This window comes from Phyllobates terribilis, unplaced genomic scaffold, assembly GCF_046119375.1.
Source record: "Phyllobates terribilis strain yellow unplaced genomic scaffold, ASM4611937v1 Scaffold_117__1_contigs__length_5270597, whole genome shotgun sequence".
In the NCBI taxonomy this organism is placed as follows: domain Eukaryota; kingdom Metazoa; phylum Chordata; class Amphibia; order Anura; family Dendrobatidae; genus Phyllobates; species Phyllobates terribilis.
The window spans coordinates 2,648,125-2,667,376 of record NW_027362877.1 but is presented as its reverse complement, the minus strand read 5'-3'; the positions used below and the strand labels follow the sequence as shown (position 1 = coordinate 2,667,376).

At 48.6% G+C, this 19,252-nt stretch overlaps 1 protein-coding gene across 1 annotated transcript in view; it reads right to left on the bottom strand.

The window, feature by feature from the left end:
- LOC141201504 (uncharacterized) overlaps window positions 1–19,252 on the bottom strand; it is an 82,223-nt gene that overhangs the window by 22,496 nt on the left and 40,475 nt on the right. The gene's annotated exons all lie outside the window — the stretch shown is intronic.

The window sequence follows — 19,252 nt, the reverse complement described above, 5'->3', positions numbered from 1 at the left end:
AAAATGACCACATAACTTTATACAATTTCTCCTGAACGGGGCAATACCCCATATGTGGCTGTACTGTACTGCTTAGCCACATGGCGAGACTCGGGAGGGACGGAGCGCTATTTGACTCTTGGAGAACAAACTTTAGTAGAACAGTTTGCAGACTCCATATACAGAGCCCCAAAGTGGCAGAAGAGCAGAATCCCCCCTCAAGTGACACCAGTTTGGAAATTACACCCCTATGGAAATGTATCTACAGGTGTAGTGATGAATTTGACTCCATGGGTGCTTTCCAGAAACGAGCAGTAATGGATGTTGTGAAGTGAAAATGCAAATATTCCCTTATAGTGGCCAGTACATTGTAGTGTCCGGTACATTGCAGTGCCCTTACGTTGTAGCGCCCAGTACATGATTCCCAGCTAGTGCTTTCTGGAGAAATAAATTGCCTCTCCCCGCTACAGTAATGCCAAACATGTGGATGCTAACTGCACACTGTGGGGCCCAGGAGGAGGGGGCATTTGGATTTGGGAGCGCAGATGTCACTGGATTTCTTTAAGTGGGAGCCAAGTCACTTTTCCAGAACCTTTGTACTTCCAGTAATATGGACAGCCCCTATATTACTGTTTACAGATGATGAACCTGAGTGGGGACTTGTTTTTTGTGGGTTGAGTAGAAGCTCTTGGTGGCATTTTGGGGTACAGAACATTTTGGAGCATATTTATCCTGTGCTGTACACTGAACACTTACAGTGGGTACGGGAAGTATTCAGACCCCTTTACATTTTTCACTCTTTGTTTCATTGCAGCCATTTGGTAAATTCGAAAAAGATCATTTATTTTTCTCACTAAAGTACACTCTGCACCCCATCTTGACTGAAAAAAAGCATAAATGCAGACAATTTTGCAAATTTATTAAAAAAGAAAACCTGAAATATCACATGGTCATAAGTATTCAGACCCTTTGCTCAGACACTCATATTTAAGTCACATGCTGTCCATTTCCTTGTGATCCTCCTTGAGATGGTTCTACTCCTTCATTGGAGTCCAGCTGTGTTTAATTAAACTTATAGGACTTGATTTGGAAAGACACACACCTGTCTATATAAGACCTCACGGCTCACAGTGCATATCAGACCAAATGAGAATCATCAGCTCAAAGGAACAGCCCAAGGAGCTCAGAGACAGAATTGTGGCAAGGCACAGATCTGGCCAAGGTTACAAAAGAATTTCTGCATTACTCAAGGTTCCTAAGAGCACAGTGGCCTTCATAATCCTTAAATGGAAGAAGTTTGTGCCCACCAGAAGTCTTCCTAGACCTGGCCGTCCAGCAAACTGAGCAATCGTGGGAGAAGAGCCTTGGTAGGAGAAGTAAAGAAAAACACCAAGATCACTGTGGCTGAGCTCCAGCGATGCAGTAGGGAGAAGGGAGAAAGCTCACAAAAGTCAATGATCACTGCAGCCCTCCACCAGTCGGGCCTTTATGGCAGAGTGGCCAGATGGAAGGATCTACTCAGTGCAAGACATATGAAAGCCCGCATAGAGTTTGCTCAAAAACACATGAAGGACTCACAGATTATGAGAAATAAGATTCTCTGGTCTGATGAGACGAAGATAGAACTTTTTGGTGATAATTCTAACCGGTATGTGTGGAGAAAACCAGGCACTGCTCATGACCTGCCCAATACAATCCCTACAGTGAAACATGGTGGTGGCAGCATCATGCTATGGGGGTATTTTTCAGCTGCACGGACAGGATGACTGGTTGCCAATGAAGAAACATGAATGCAGCCAAGTACAGAGATATCCTGGATAAAAACCTCTTCCAGAGTGCTCTGGTCCTCAGACTTGGCCCAAGGTTCACCTTCCAACAAGACAGTGACCCTAAGCACACAGCTAAAATGACAAAAGGAGTGGCTTCAGAACAACTCTGTGACCATTCTTGACTGGCCCAGCCAGAGTTCTGACCTAAACCCAATTGAGCATCTCTGGAGAAACCTGAAAATGGCTGTCCACCAACGTTCACCAACCAACCTGATGGAACTGGAGAGGATCTGCAAGGAAGAATGGCAGAGGATCCCCAAATCCAGGGGTGAAAACCTTGTTGCATCATTCCCAAGAAGACTCATGGCTGTACTAGCTCAAAAGGTGCTTCTACTCAACACTGAGCAAAGGGTCTGAATAATTATGACCATGTGATATTTCAGGCTTTTTTTTTTTATAAATTTACAAAAATTTCTACATTTCTGTTTTTTTTTCAGTGAAGATGGGGTGCAGCGTGTACTTTAATGAGGAAAAAAATGAACTTTTTCAATTTACAAAATGGCTGCAATGAAACAAAGAGTGAAAAATTTCAAGGAGTAAGAATACTTTCCGCACCCACTGTACATCGGGGTTTCCATCTAAATCTACAAAATACATGATTCAGATGACACCCCCGAGGGATCCATTCAGAATAATGAGGCAGCAGAGTTACACCGGACTCCGTCTAGCCTCTGGTCGACTGCGCTTTTATGCACGCTGAAAAAGATGGACATCACTGGATCATAGGCCAGACGGCGTCCACAGAGCCTCATTATACGGAATCTTCCCCCGGGGTTCTGTCCGAATCGCAAGCTCAGTCATTTATATGGCAGCATGAGACTTGTGTAAGAATAATATGGAAGTAAAAGATGGAAGTAATATTAAAAACACAATTAGGAAAATTAAAAATGTGCTTATTAAATCATTAAGAAGAGGTGTGAATGCGGCCCAGTTATTCATCGGTGCGCAACCGGACTCTGTACAAGAGCAGCCGCGCCATCACCGGACGCTTCTGCTGTGATGTGGACGGCGGATAAAGCTTCACTGCACCGGAGACTTCATACAATATCACACACCGGTCATCGTCAGGCGCCGCTAATCATACTCACATGCCAATCATCATCGTCATACGCCAGTCATCATCATCACACGCCAGTAATCATAGTCACATGCCAATCATCATCATCACACGCCGCTAATCATAGTCACATGCCAATCATCATCGTCATACGCCAGTCATCATCATCACACGTCACTAATCATAGTCACATGCCAATCATCATCGTCATACGCCAGTCATCACCATCACACGCCGCTAATCATAGTCACATGCCAATCATCATCGTCATACGCCAGTCATCATCATCACACGCCGGTCATCATAGTCACATGCCAATCATCATCGTCATACGCCACTAATCATAGTCACATGCCAATCATCATCGTCATACGCCAGTCATCATCATCAGGAGCCGCTAATCATAGTCACATGCCAATCATCATCGTCACACGCCAGTCATCATCATCACACGCCGGTCAACATAGTCACATGCCAATCATCATCGTCATACGCCAGTCATCATCATCACACGCCGCTAATCATAGTCACATGCCAATCATCATCGTCATACGCCAGTCATCATCATCACACGCCGGTCATCATAGTCACATGCCAATCATCATCGTCATATGCCAGTCATCATCATCACACACGGCTAATCATAGTCACATGCCAATCATCATCGTCATACGCCAGTAATCATCATCACACGCCGCTAATCATAGTCACATGCCAGTCATCATCGTCATAAGCCAGTCATCATCATCATCATCACACGCTGGTCATTATTACACACCTGTGGAAACATCTACAGGAATCTCCTCCTTCCCGTCACTCAAACACGGCTGATCCCTCCTCGTCATCGCTTCTTCTTCTGTCTCGTCTTCCTCTTTATTCTTAGTCGGATCTTCCTCCTGATATATCAGATGTAACAATCAGCACAATACAAGAAACCACCAAAATCTGTGACATCTATGATATCGATCAGAAATGTCCCCCCATATACAGATCGGGTACAGGGCTCAGCACCGTCTACCTGATGACTCTCCGGGATGTTGTGATTCTCCTCTGGACAGTCCTGGGAATACAGAGGACGGGGACATCTCTCTGGTGGATTTCTTTCCATGAGTCCATCTGTAGGAAACACACAGTGACAGAATACAGTGACATGTAAAAGTTTGGGCACCAATGGTCAAAATTACTGTTATTGCGAACAGTTAAGTTGAAGATGAAATAATCTCTAAACGGCCTAAAGTTAAAGATGACATTTCCTTTGTAGTTTAGGCAAAACAATGAATAATAAATTATATATATTTTCATCTTTTACATTTAAAAAAAATTCAATAAGGGAAAATGCAAAAGTTTTGGCACCCGGCAAGGTTTGTACCTAGTAGCGCCCCCTTTTGAAAGTATCACAGCTTGTAAATGCTTTTTGTAGCCAGACAATAGTCTTTCAATTCTTGTTTGAGGGATTTTCATTCATTCTTCTTTGGAGAATTCTTCCAGTTCTGTGAGATTCTTGGGTCGTCTAGCATCGTCTGCTATTTTGAGGTCTAGCCACAGATTTTCAATGATGTTCAGATCAGGGGACTGTGAGGGCCATTGTAAAACCTTCAGCTTTCGCCTTTTGACGTGTGTTTAGTATCATTATCATTTGCCATCCTCTTTTTACCTTCAGCTTTTTTGCAGATGGTGTTAAGTTTGTATCAAGAATTTGCTGAAATTTCAAGGAATCCATTCTTCCCTCTACCCGTTCCCTGTGCCATTGGCTGCAACACAACCCCAAAGCATGATTGATCCACCACCATGCTTAATGGTTGGCGAGATGTTCTTTTCCTAAAATTCTGTGCCCTTTTTTCTCCACACAACTATGATCATTGCTCTATTTTAGCCTCATCGGTCTACAAGACTTGTTTACAAAATGCATCAGACCTTCTTAGATGTACTTTTGCATACTTCTGACGCTGAATTTTATGGTGAGGTCGCAGGAGAGGTTTTCTTCTGATGACTCTTCCATGAAGGCCATATTTGTCCAGGTGTCTCTGAAGAGTACAACAATGTTCCACAACTCCAGAGTCTGCTAAATCTTTCTGAAGGTCTTTTGCAGTCAGGCGGGGGTTCTGATTTGCCTCTCTAGCAATCCTACTGAAAATCTGCTTGGTCTTCCAGACCTTATCTTGACCTCCACTGTTTCTGTTAACTGCCATTTCTTTATTACATTTTGAACCAAGGAAAGGGCAACTTGAAAGCGCTTTGCTCATAGCCTTCTCCTGCTTTGTGGCCTCCACCATTTTCAGAGAGCTAGACAGCTGCTTAGAAGAAGCCATGGCTGCGGTTATTTTGGCACAATGTTAGAGTAAGCTGTGTTTTTATAAAGCTGGAAATTTGAATCACCTGGCCTTTCCTAACGATGATAGTGAACGAGCCATAACCCTAACAGGCTAAGTAAGATCTGAATCATTGGTCAAAGTTATCTGAGCACACAAATGTCCCAGGGTAACTCAAAGGAAATGTGTCATCTTTAACTTTAGGTCTTTTAGAGATCATTTCATCTTCAACTTGTTTAACTGGTCACAATAACAGGAATTTGGCCAGGGGTGCCCAAACTTTTACATGCCACTGTAGATTGTGTCATGCAATGATGGAAGTAGTAGTAGATGACCATAGAACCGACACGACAGTCTTCCCTCCTCACCCTGCTGATCGGCCCATATTGCGGTCGCCTCTTCTGCTCCATGTATAACCTCAACCTTAATATCAATCAGATCTTCACCCTAAAAAAGAACAATGTGAGATGAGCTCAAATCCCATCACTTCATGGTCAGATGTTGTGGGGTCTTCAGTGTCATCTACCTGATGATCCTCTGGGATGTTGTGATTCTCCTCTGGACAGTAATGGGAATACAGAGGACGGGGACATCTCTCTGGTGGATTTCTCCTCCTGGATCCATCTGTGGAGACACAGAGACTGAATATATGACCTGCCGTGTATCTGTCTATGTGGCACCCCAGGGGTCTGGTTACCACAGTAATAGAGATATTATGTCTGAGAGCAAGTGGGAGGTTTCTCTGGTCAGGAGCCCTAAGCATGCAACACGGCCCACCCAGACCTGGGAGGGGAGGAATTTGCCCTTATAAACTGGGTCTGGGGCGGGATTAGTGAGTGAAGTCCCAGACAGAGACGCAGCCAGGTCTGGAGGACAGCAGACACAGGGAAAGTTACAACAGGAGCTCTGTAGGAGCAGGAGCGAGTGCCAGAGGCTGGAAGCTAGAAAGCTCGCCTTGGCTGAAGACACTAACCCGGACACGGAGTCCGAAGCTGTGGGGACATCCAGGTCCAGCAGCAGAATCCAACCGGCAGGGGATTCCATGTCCTCTGGCCTTAGAAACCCGAAGGCATGGTCACAAGCAAGGGACCAGCACCGCCATCGTGAAGCGGAGGCTAACGGAAGGCCCCAAGTCACCGGCCATACGGGTGAGCACCACACGGTATACTCAGGGACGTGGGCTACTTCTACCCGCATAGAGCAAGGTAGTCAGGAAAGAGTGCAGATAGTCGGGGAGGCCTACAACTCCACCTGGCCAGGGGAGATCCTGCTTGCTCACAGACTGACCAGGCCCCTACTGCTAACCAGTACTCCCGGGAGGGTCTGCCTTATACCATCAGTAAAGACCCTGAACTGCACCACACGTCTCTGTGTTTCATCGCCGCACCAGCACCATTACTACTGGGACGCTCACACCATCACTCCCATCATCCACACTAGCTGCCCTGAGGCAATACTTCTCCCGTGGGGAGTTATCCCATACTCAGCTGCGCAAACAACATCAGCCTCAGCGGTCGGCAGCGCAGCGGCGGTCCCCACTGACCGCAATCCACGGGTGGCGTAGTTGGACATTTGTTATTACCTAAGACTGCCACTGGTTTGACCGCCCTGGGGACGGACCGGGTCACCACCACACTGAGACTACAACCCCCAGCGATCCGGCTCCGGGTATCCCCTGCACAGCACAGGCCCAGGGGGCGCGTCAACTTTGGCGTAGTCGGCAGGATTTCGTGCCCGCAACCACCGGGTACTGCGTGCCTGAAAAAGACTTTTGAACTTACCTGTGGCAAAGTTTCCCGCCGTCCGGAGTCGTTTCCCGCCATCGGACGCCATCTTGGACCGCTTCCCGCCGTCTTCTGCCTTCTTCCCGCCATCCGCAGCTGCTTCCCGCCTTCGGACGCCATCTTCGGGACGCCGCGCGGGAAGAAGAGGGGCGTGGACGCCGAAAGCGCGCGAGATCCGAAGCTCCGCCCCACGCTCCGACGCTGCGTAAGGTCCTGGAAGGGAGGAAGAGCGACGCTGACGTCATCGGAGCGCGACGCCAGGTCCTCTACCCCGACGATTGATTGCGGAGCCGCGGCCTACGGAAGAAGAGCATCGCAAGGTAGGCCACGGTCCACTAGGGGGGAAGGAGGATGTCGGACACCGAGGGGAGGTCCACCGCCACACCGGCCACCTGCGCAACCGCTGCAGCGGTCATGCCATTCACCATGCCTTATATCCTGGGGGCAACCTGGCTACCCCAGTACTCAGGGGAGTCACATACCCTGAGTGACTTTAGGGAAAGACTTGATAGCCTCTTCCAGGTATACCCCCTCACAGAAGAGCAAAAAGTGAGCATTCTGGTGGCCCAGTTAATCGGGGCAGCCCAAAGGGAGATAAAGTCCTGGTCACCTGGGAAGAAGAGGACTGTCAGAGAGATACTAGCCCGGCTGAAAGACACATTTGATACCCGCACCTCAGCCGAAATAAAGCTCAGATTTTACGGGTGCAAACAACGGGCACATGAAAGTATAAGAGACTATGCTCTAAACCTACAAGAGGCCCTGAGAGCCATTAAGCAGGCAGACCCTGACAGCGTGGGAAATGAAGACAAGTTGCTGACCGAACAATTTATTGAGGGTCTACTGTGCAATGCCCACCGAACCCAGTTGCGGGCAATGGCTTTACAGGAACCTGACGTGGACTTTGCACAGTTCAAGGACAGAGCCATCCGGGTGCTCCGAGAACCAGCACCAGGTGGCGCTGTGACCCACAGGCGCCCTGCTATCACTTATCACCAGGATGCGGCGCCCTTGTCTGCAGGGCCTGTGGGAGCTGATGCACAGGCTTTGAACAATAACCCGGCAACAGACCAGCACCATCAGGTCCAACCAGAACTGTGCAGTCTTTACAGGTCTCTTCTCCAAGAAAGATCCAGCTGGCATCCGGACCGGAGGACGTCCCGTGGCGCCGACTGAGGAGGACCCCACCGGCCAGAGGAAGACCCAGCGACAGATACAACGAGGACGGACGACCCATCTGCCGCCGCTGCGATCAACCCGGACATATGGCAAGGTACTGTCATTTAAACGGGCACAACCTGGGGTAGAGGGCCAATCCCCAGGCATAAGATCATCAGGCCCATCAAACTGGCGTGACAAATACGTAGGGGGACGTCCGGTCTTGCCCGTGGTACTGGATGGCATTCCTATGAGTGCCCTACTAGACACCGGGTCACAGGTCACCACCATCCCGTACGTGCTCTTCAAGCGGTACTGGAATGACTCGGACATAACCCGCTACCCAGATGACGACCTGAGCATTATCGCCAGCAATGGTCAGCCCGTGCCACAGATAGGATTTAAGGAAATGACCATCAAGGTCGGTAAAGTTGAACTGCCGGCACAAGGACTTATCATTGTGGACATTGACCGTCGCGAGAGTCACCCAAAAATCACCCTAGGTACTAACGTAATTGAAAACTGTCTTGCAGAGGTGATTCTTATTTTGCAACAGGTTGCCAAGAACGCCAGTTCCAGCCAGCAGCGTGTGCTCCAGAAAGAGATCTGGGCACTGATGAAGCGGCAACAAGTGGAACTATCTGGTGGTGAGATAGGTAGCGTGAGAATGTGTGACCCATTCCCTATTGCCATGCCCCCAAAAAGTGAGATGATGATTTGGTGCGGGGCAGCTATTGGTCTAAGAGGTAGAGACTACCAAGCAATGGTAGAACCCGTCTACTCAGACAGTAGGCCCACCATTTTGACAGCACGGGGGGTGGTCGATGTACGCCATGGGAGGGTGCCCGTCCGCATCATAAATATCGGGGAGAGAGAAGTACACCTGCCCCGGTATGCCACGCTAGCCAAATTGTTCACCATCAACCAGAACTCTGTACAGGCCGTGGAACCCTTGCCTCCATCTCAACCAGAGGAAGGTAACGGCTCTAAGAAACCAATGGAGGACTGGTGTCAGCAACTGCATTTGGGTACTGACTCCACTCCCTCACACCAAAAACAGGGAGTCTATCGGGAGGTTCAAGAGTACGAAAGAGTGTTTAGCAAACACCCGTTAGACTTTGGGCGAGTAAAGGGGGTAGAACATCACATCCCAACGGGAGACCATCCTCCCATAAAAGAGAGATACCGACCCGTACCCCCTGCACACTATCAACATGCCAAGGGGATGCTAAAAGACATGAAGGAGGCTGGGATAATTAGGGACAGCTGTAGCCCCTGGGCAGCTCCACTAGTCTTAGTGAAAAAGAAAGACAACACCATGAGAATGTGTGTAGACTACAGGAAGGTCAACCGTATCACACACAAAGATGCGTACCCGTTACCAAGGATAGAAGAGTCCTTAGCTGCATTAAAATCTGCTAACTTCTTCTCTACTTTGGATCTCACTAGCGGGTACTGGCAGGTTCCTGTAGCAGAGGCGGACCAGGAGAAGACCGCATTCACCACCCCGATGGGACTCAGCGAATTTAACTGTATGCCGTTCGGGCTCTGCAATCTTCCAACGGTTGATGGAATGCTGTCTGGGACACCGGAACTTTGAGATGGTCCTGTTATACCTGGACGACGTCATCGTCTATTCTAAGACCTATGAGGACCATCTGGAACACCTGGCAGAAGTGTTTGAAGCCCTGGCAAACTATGGCCTAAAGGTAAAACCCTCAAAGTGTCATCTACTGAAGCCAAAGGTACAGTACCTGGGACACGTGGTGAGTGCTGACGGAGTAGCCCCCGACCCTGACAAGATCACCGTAATTAAGGACTGGCCAAGACCATCCAGCATAAAGGAAGTGCGGCAGTTCCTCGGGTTGGTAGGCTACTACCGAAGATTCATTCCCGGTTTTACCAAGAAGGCAGCTCCTATGCAGGACCTCCTGATAGGCCAGTCCAGGAAGGCCAAAAACCAGAAGCCACCCTTCAAATGGGAAAAGCTGGAAGAGGAGTCATTCCGCCAGCTGAAGATGGCCCTCACGGGGGATGAAATCCTGGCGTACCCTGATTACAGCCAGCCCTTTATCCTCCACACGGACGCAAGCAACATCGGGCTAGGGGCCGTACTGTCCCAGATCCAGCAGGGGAGAGAACGGGTAATTGCTTACGCCAGCCGAAAACTGCGACCCACGGAAAGAAACCCTGAGAATTACAGCTCGTTCAAGCTAGAGTTCCTGGCAGTGGTGTGGGCAGTAACCGAACGTTTCAAGCATTACCTTGCCTCTTCCAGGTTCACCGTGTACACGGACAACAACCCGTTGACACACCTGGACACTGCAAGACTGGGTGCCCTGGAGCAGAAATGGATGGCCCGCCTGTCCAATTTTGAGTTCACGATCAAGTACCGGGCAGGACGCTCCAATACCAACTCGGACGCCCTGTCCAGGATGCCAAACCTACCGGACGAAGGGGAGGATCCAGAAGAATTGGAAGAGATCGAACTCCCTGCGTTTCACAGTCATGGGATTACCTAGTATTCCCACCGTGTGAGGGGCTAGCGATCCGCTACGTTCAAACCCTTACCCCACTACAACTGGGCGGAGACACAAGACAGCGACCCCGCAGTCCGTCTGGTGAAGGAGATGCTGACCCAGGCTGACGCCCGCCTGGACCCAGACGCTCCGGAAGAGACCAAGCAACTGTGGACGGAGAAGAGCAGACTGTTTCTCTACAAGGAGAAGTTGTGCTGCAGATTGGTCAATTCCCGGACACATGAACTGATCTGGCAGGTGGTGGTACCGAGATGGGACGCAGCTATGGTGCTGGAGGCCTACCACAATGGGGCAGGGCACTTCGGTTGGAAGAAGCTGGAGTTCCTGCTGCGTGAACGGTTCTACTGGATAGGCATGAGAGGAGCCATTGAGAGGTGGTGTAGAGACTGTGGCCCGTGCAATCTAAGAAGAAGGGACCGTGCCAGCCAGAGGACTCCCCTGCAGCCCATCATCACCAGGCAGCCGCAGGAACTGGTCGCTCTGGACCATGTTAAACTGGCTCCAAGCAGAAGCGGGTATGTCTACGCCCTAACCATCGTGGATCACTACTCCCGGTTCCTGGTGGTGGTCCCTGTCAAAGACCTGACGGCTCAGACAGCAGCCAGAGCCTTCCAGCTGCACTTCTGTCGCCCACACGGGTACCCGGACCAAGTGCTGACGGACAAAGGACCAGCCTTCGAAGCGGAGGTCTTCCAGGAGTTCTGCAACCTGTATGGCTGCAAGAAGATAAGAACAACGCCCTATCACCCCCAAACCAATGGACTCTGCGAGAAGATGAACCAGGTGGTGATAGATCTGCTAAAAACATTGCCCCTGGAAGAACGCAGTCTGTGGCCTGAGAAACTGCCCGATCTGGTGGACCTGTATAACCACATCCCGGTAGGTTCCACCAACTGTACCCCGGCTTACCTAATGCGAGCAAGACCTGGTAAGCAGCCTGTTGACCTGGATATGGGAGTCCTGACACCCGAGGACACCTCGCCAGAAGCAGACTGGGATACAGAACGGCAGCAGCAGTACCGGAAAGTACAGGAGAGCGTCGAGCGAAGTCTCTGTCAATCAAGAGAAAGGCAGGAGAGGACTTACAACCAACATGCTCCCGCTGTTCCCTTGGTACCTGGAGAGCAGGTCTTGAAAAGAAAAAGGCGGCTCCATAAGTTGGATGACCAGTGGGAAAAGGACCCGTACACCGTACTGCCCTCAAGCCACAATAATCCAAAGGTGTACGTCATCAGTAAGGATGGAGGAGAGACCACAGCCACTGTCTCCAGAGACCACCTGAAAAAGTGCCCCGAGAAGTTACAAAGCACGGATGAAGATCAGGAAGACCCTCAACCCGTAGAGGAAAAGGAGGAAATGATCAGCACCGTACTCGGAGACTTTCCCCGGTCCTGGACACAAGTAAACAACGCTATCGTGGTGCCCGTCCTCACCTTTCTCCAGCTAGCCCCTCAAGTGCCTACAGAAGACCAGGTAGAGCTGGAAGAGCAGCCGGCCCAGGAGGCAGAAGAATCCACACCAGCAGCCCAGGAGAATCAACCCTCTGCTAGTAGTGAGCCTGCCGTGCCCCTAGTGCGCCAAAGAGTGCGCAGAAAGCTGCCCAGCTTGCCCATAACACCTCCTACACCCTGTAGTGCAGGACCAGTTAGTGAGCTCCGTAGGTCCACTAGAGTCACTAGAGGTCAAATGCCCGCGCGCTGGAGAATATAAGTAATGCACTGTGAATTTACCTGTTTCTTGAAAATATTTATGGTTTATGTTTGTTGCCTGTTATTAATTATGTTTCTCAGTTACCCTGCAGATTTATTTGGACTAACAGGTTATGGACACTGGATAACCGGAACAATTTTGTAGATAGTTGCACCTTGGTGCCTCTTGCGAAGACGGCCGCGGAAGAGAAAACCTGTCTGGCGTGGCCTACTTGCGGCCCAAAGTAGCTAGCTCCAGCCTTGCAGCCACGCCCAAGGCCAACGCAAGGGGTTTGCTTTGAACAGGTCCCCTACTTCGCTTAAAACTTCACCTTGGGTGATATGGACACCCGGTTGCAGACACGCCGTGACCTTTAAAGAACTAAAGCTTCCTGTAAATATGTTATTGTATTATTGTTATACCCTGCATTTATGTTTCTTTAAAAAAAAAATGTGTTTAGTCCCAGAGTACTAAAATTTACAAGGGGGGAATGTGGCACCCCAGGGGTCTGGTTACCACAGTAATAGAGATATTATGTCTGAGAGCAAGTGGGAGGTTTCTCTGGTCAGGAGCCCTAAGCATGCAACACGGCCCACCCAGACCTGGGAGGGGAGGAATCTGCCCTTATAAACTGGGTCTGGGGCGGGATTAGTGAGTGAAGTCCCAGACAGAGACGCAGCCAGGTCTGGAGGACAGCAGACACAGGGAAAGTTACAACAGGAGCTCTGTAGGAGCAGGAGCGAGTGCCAGAGGCTGGAAGCTAGAAAGCTCGCCTTGGCTGAAGACACTAACCCGGACACGGAGTCCGAAGCTGTGGGGACATCCAGGTCCAGCAGCAGAATCCAACCGGCAGGGGATTCCATGTCCTCTGGCCTTAGAAACCCGAAGGCACGGTCACAAGCAAGGGACCAGCACCGCCATCGTGAAGCGGAGGCTAACGGAAGGCCCCAAGTCACCGGCCATACGGGTGAGCACCACACGGTATACTCAGGGACGTGGGCTACTTCTACCCGCATAGAGCAAGGTAGTCAGGAAAGAGTGCAGATAGTCGGGGAGGCCTACAACTCCACCTGGCCAGGGGAGATCCTGCTTGCTCACAGACTGACCAGGCCCCTACTGCTAACCAGTACTCCCGGGAGGGTCTGCCTTATACCATCAGTAAAGACCCTGAACTGCACCACACGTCTCTGTGTTTCATCGCCACACCAGCACCATTACTACTGGGACGCTCACACCATCACTCCCATCATCCACACTAGCTGCCCTGAGGCAATACTTCTCCCGTGGGGAGTTATCCCATACTCAGCTGCGCAAACAACATCAGCCTCAGCGGTCGGCAGCGCAGCGGCGGTCCCCACTGACCGCAATCCACGGGTGGCGTAGTCGGACATTTGTTATTACCTAAGACTGCCACTGGTTTGACCGCCCTGGGCACGGACCGGGTCACCGCCACACTGAGACTACAACTCCCAGCGATCCGGCTCCGGGTATCCCCTGCACAGCACAGGCCCAGGGGGCGCGTCATCTATATATGAGATCCGTCTCTCAGAACCGGTAATTCTATGTTTATGTATCTGGGAATAAATTACATTGTTGTGGTCCTCACCACCGGTACCGAGGTCCCAGCACATTGTGGGCCTCAACTATGAAGTGATAATCAGCAAGGCCAAAGCCTAATGCTCTGCACTCGGAGGATGAGGACCCTGAGGAGAGGGACAGAGAAGACCCTCGTCAGTCAGATGGAGGAGCCGTACTAAAAAACACAACTTCTCCAAGTTTCGTCTCCGGGGATGGAACCACAGAGGAGCTGGAGAAAGCTCCACATTTCTATCCATTGGTTTCTTCTCTCCTAATTCACTGTATGGAGATTGGGGGAAGACTATTTACCAGTGATTGTTTTTTTGAGAGCTCATGATGTCACCATGAGGACACGGCCTCCCTCCTGGACAGGATCCTCTGGGATCACTCAGAGGAGAGAACCTGACTTCCTCCTATTAAAAGACGGGTTACCGCGTTTTTCTTCTTCTTTAAATAGAGATAAATCTCAACAGCCGCCTCGGTATAAACACTAAAATAGGCAGCAAGATCTGTGTTTGTCTCTAAAGGAGGAAAAAAGGGCACATGTACAGCTGACGGATGAAGTCACAGAACCCGGAAGGACGGTGTTGTGGGGAGCACCCGGTACGCAGCGGTTAGTACCTATCAATGTGTAGAAAGGACAACTAGAGAGCAGGCACCGGGGTCATGGGCGCTTACTGATGCACACGGGGAGCCAAGGAGAGATTGTCTGGTCAGACTCCACAGAAAAGCTCCATAATACATATTCTTCTGAACAAACATCCCTTTAAGGGAGACTTACACTTATTACCACGCCAGGATCTCAGATTGAAGTCCCCATTATTTTTGTTTTGTCTCCCAAAATGAGAACAAATGTTTATTTTTATAAACAGCAAGTGAATTTTCTAGACATTGATATCTATATTGAACAAAATCATCTTTTTACACGTACTTATTCTAAACCTACTGACGTTAATGGCTATATACCCTTAGACAGTTGTCATCTACCGAATTGGCTATTAAACATCCCAAGAAGCCAATATATGAGAATCTATAGGAACTGTTCAAGGGAAACTGATTTTGAGGTGGAGGCACAAATACTTACCAAAAAATTTTTGGACAAAGGTTACAAAAAGGACTTCTTAGAAGCTACCCATAAAACTATCTCAGAATCACAACGTGAAAATCTACTAACTGATAAAGCCAGACATGAAGGAATGAATCAGGACAATAGAAATCAAGAATTCTTGGCAGACATCCCCATCATCACCCAATTCAATGCCAATACAAAAATTATAAAAAAAATTGTCCGAAAACATTGGAACATCCTGAAGGAGGATAAAATCATTGGGGATCTAATACCCCCACATCCTAAATTTGTCTTTAAAAGAGCTAACAATCTAGGGAACATAATTGCTCCAACAGTAAAAAATCCAATGAAAATCAAATCCCATAATATGGAAGGCTCCCACCCAAATAATCACACGGGCTTTTATCCATGTCATAAATGTTCTGTTTGCAAACGCCTATCACTGAAAAAACAAAAAACTATTAAAAATCAAAACATTGAACTTCCAATTACTGACTTTGTTACATGCTGCACAAAGGGAGTGATTTATGGGTTAAAATGCCCATGTGATAAGCTATACATTGGCCGCACTAAACGCCCTTTGTATGTAAGGATCAACGAGCACCTTAGAAACATTAAAAATAAATTTGCAGGTCACCCTCTCTCCAGACACTACACCACGAAACACGGGGGGAGGATTATTGGTACCCAAGTGACCGGCATTCAAACTGTCCCTAAACACTGGCGACAAGGGGACTACATTAAGTGCATGTCAAGAATTGAGAGTCAGTGGATTTTTAATATGGATACTTTGAGAAAAAAAGGGTCTCAACAGCGAGATTGAATTATTTGCGTTCAATGATTGAAGGACCTCCTACCTGGACTGAAGGACTTCCCACAATGGCTGCCTACAAAGTATATAAACAGCAGGTACACCTTTGAGAGCCATCCCTGAGGAAGGAAACCGTTCGTTTCCGAAACGCGTCGGAATTGGCTCTCTCAGCGCTCCGTAGCCTGAGGAATCACATGACCATCACGTGTCAGTGACGTCACGCAAGGTCCTACTCGTCTTACCGACTCCACCGGAATCTGCGCGCCAACGAGGTTATACCAACGGAAGCACACAGCCACCGGCCGGGGCTCTGCTTCCTCCTGCCGCTCCACTCGACAACCCACGAGGTAAACCAGATATCATCCATATACTAAAGGACTACAGTAGTACCCGCAACGCACCTTTGAGCTTGCATTCCTACTGACCCTTGCAATCGTCTATACCGAAGAGGAGGTAAGACTCTCATTGCCATAGGACTAATATTGATGCCCGCTAGAGGTACTGATTACTTCCTATAGTAAATTATACACTCTACCTAATCGTGCACCTACTGGACACATATTTGCGTTGGGTACAATATAACCTACATGGTGGACACTTGTATCGGGTCCTCCTTCCGTTACTACCACTTATTAGGGAGACCTATACAGTGACGCATTTATTTTGATTTAGTTATCACTTTCTATCTTTTCTAGGATAACTAAGTGCTCTGCTCCACCTCCAATAAGATTCTTTCTTATCTATAAGCAATATCCTAGGATTATACAAAGAACTGCGATACCAGGTATCCTGTGGTTTTAAAATCATAAAAAGTACTATTTTAAAAATCATAAGTACTACTGTAAGACTTTTTAACTAACAATTTTTTATAAATCTCTTGCACAAATAGGCACCTATATATTCTAGCCACTTGGATACCACTCCCGGTGAGAATACGCAATATAGGAACACACTTGTACAAGGAAGGTAACTATTCCTTTTCATCAGCCTTTACAATAAGAACCAAAACATTCTCTACTGATACACCTCCCCTCTCTTTCCCTTCTAGGTATCATTGCTAATCTATGGTCCCTCTGATACCTTGACTGGCTACTATCAATTGGACTTTTACTTACCCACCTCTGGGGACACATTCATAATTACCTTTTGAATTGCTATTTATGCCTTTTTAACTTATTTTGTAATAAATTCATTTTATTGATAATCCAATCTCTTTCCCTCCTTCTTTTCCGACAGCTCAGCGCGAATTTTTTATACTTATTTAATTTTATAAAAATAAATCTATCTATCTATCTATCTATCTATCTATCTATCTATCTACATACATATATATACACACACACACACACACACACACACACACACATATATATATTATTATTTGGCATTTTCACGTCAGGATTTATTGCACACGGTAAACGCCAAAAGAAAAAAACACATCAGAAACACCTCCCCAAAACTGTAATGAAAAAACAATGATCAAAAAAAGTCACCAATAAAAAGGTCAGCGGCCATTCAAGAAGAGAAGCCCTCACACAGCTCCGATAACGGAAGATAAAGTGATGGGTGTCAGGAACAGTTCTGAAAATGGCAGCGACATCGTTCTTACCGCCCAATAAATGCTGAGAAACAAAACCCAAAAAGCCAGAAGCCCGACCACGACTGATGACGACATTGAGCCGGCACCGATTCTGAGGGACGGACGAGCGACAGCGGATTAGGGGGAAAATCATCAGTAAATTAACCCCGACTCTGCTGAGTAACGATCAGACTCCGGTACCAAAAGAAATCATAGGAGAGAACGGACAGAAGCGCTGGGACATCTGCAGACAAAATGTGACCGATGCTCTAAGGAAGGTGAAAGATTCAGAAAGAAACCGCCGAGGACGAAGACTGATGAAGACGACAGCGGAGAAACCACGACTCACAGATCAGAAGAGAAGAATCAGGGAATGAAAGCTGTGAGAAAATGTAGAGAAAACCAGAGCAAGTCTGGAGAAAAATCATCTATTATAGGAGGAGGCCGAGAGACGTCATCACATCCACCGGAGCCAACAAGAGTCTCCTCTCACCTGGTGATGTCAGAGGCCGGAGCTCCTCCATCATCACCTCCTGGTACCGATCCTGGTGTCCTTCTAGATACTCCCACTCCTCCATGGAGAGATAGACAGCGACGTCCTGACACCTTATAGGATCCGGACAACAACACCGTCATCACCCAGAATCCTCCAGTGCTGTTCTGTATAACGTCTCAGCAGTCAGCTCTCCGGTCATCACCCAGAATCCTCCAGTGCTGTCCTATATAATGTCCCAGCAGTCTCCTCTCCAGTCATCACCCAGAATCCTCCAGTGCCGTCCTGTATAATGTCCCAGCAGTCACCTCTCCGGTCATCACCCAGAATCCTCCAGTGCTCTCCTGTATAATGTCCCAGCAGTCACCTCTCCGGTCATCACCCAGAATCCTCCAGTGCTGTCCTGTATAATGTCCCAGCAGTCACCTCTCCGCTCATCACCCAGAATCCTCCAGTGCCGTCCTGTATAATGTCCCAGCAGTCACCTCTCCGCTCATCACCCAGAATCCTCCAGTGCCATCCTGTATAATGTCCCAGCAGTCACCTCTCCGGTCATCACCCAGAATCCTCCTGTGCCGTCCTGTATGATGTCCCAGCAGTCACCTCTCCGGTCATCACCCAGAATCCTCCTGTGCCGTCCTGTATGATGTCCCAGCAGTCACCTCTCCGGTCATCACCCAGAATCCTCCAGTGCTGTCCTGTATAATGTACCAGCAGTCACCTCTCCAGTCATCACCCAGAATCCTCCAGTGCTGTCCTGTATAATGTCCCAGCAGTAACCTCTCCGCTCATCACCCAGAATCCTCCAGTGCTGTCCTATATAATGTCCCAGCAGTCACCTCTCCGCTCAGCAGCTCAATCATCTTGTTGCTGAGCTCTAGGATCTTCTTCCTCTTCCTCTCATGTATCGGGGGTGCGGGGGAGGCTCTGTGATGGGGTCTGGGCTCCGCCCTCCTGACTCCTGGAGATGGATGATGGGAGTCACACCCTCCCCCGGTGTCTTCCTCACTATTGTGTAATCCTGTGTATGGAGAGAGACACGTAGGGAGAAGAATTCCTTCCTGACTCCAGATCTGACAATCAGTAGAAATCCCGGGATCAATAACCGTCTCCAGTAATCTGGGGCCATAACCTGGAATATTATTACACTCAGGACAGACATCCAGGCCCCTCTACAGCTCTTATAGGGAATCCCCATGACAACTCCTCCTGGCAGAGAGCTGCACACAATCACTGCTCTTACAGTAAAGAATCCTTCTCTTCCTCTTCTGGATTTCCTCTTCCCGATGTCGGACTTGTCACATAACACAATAAAGCTGATAGAAATGTAGAGGAGTTACCTCTCCGCTCAGCAGGGAGATGATCTCCAGGGTGAAG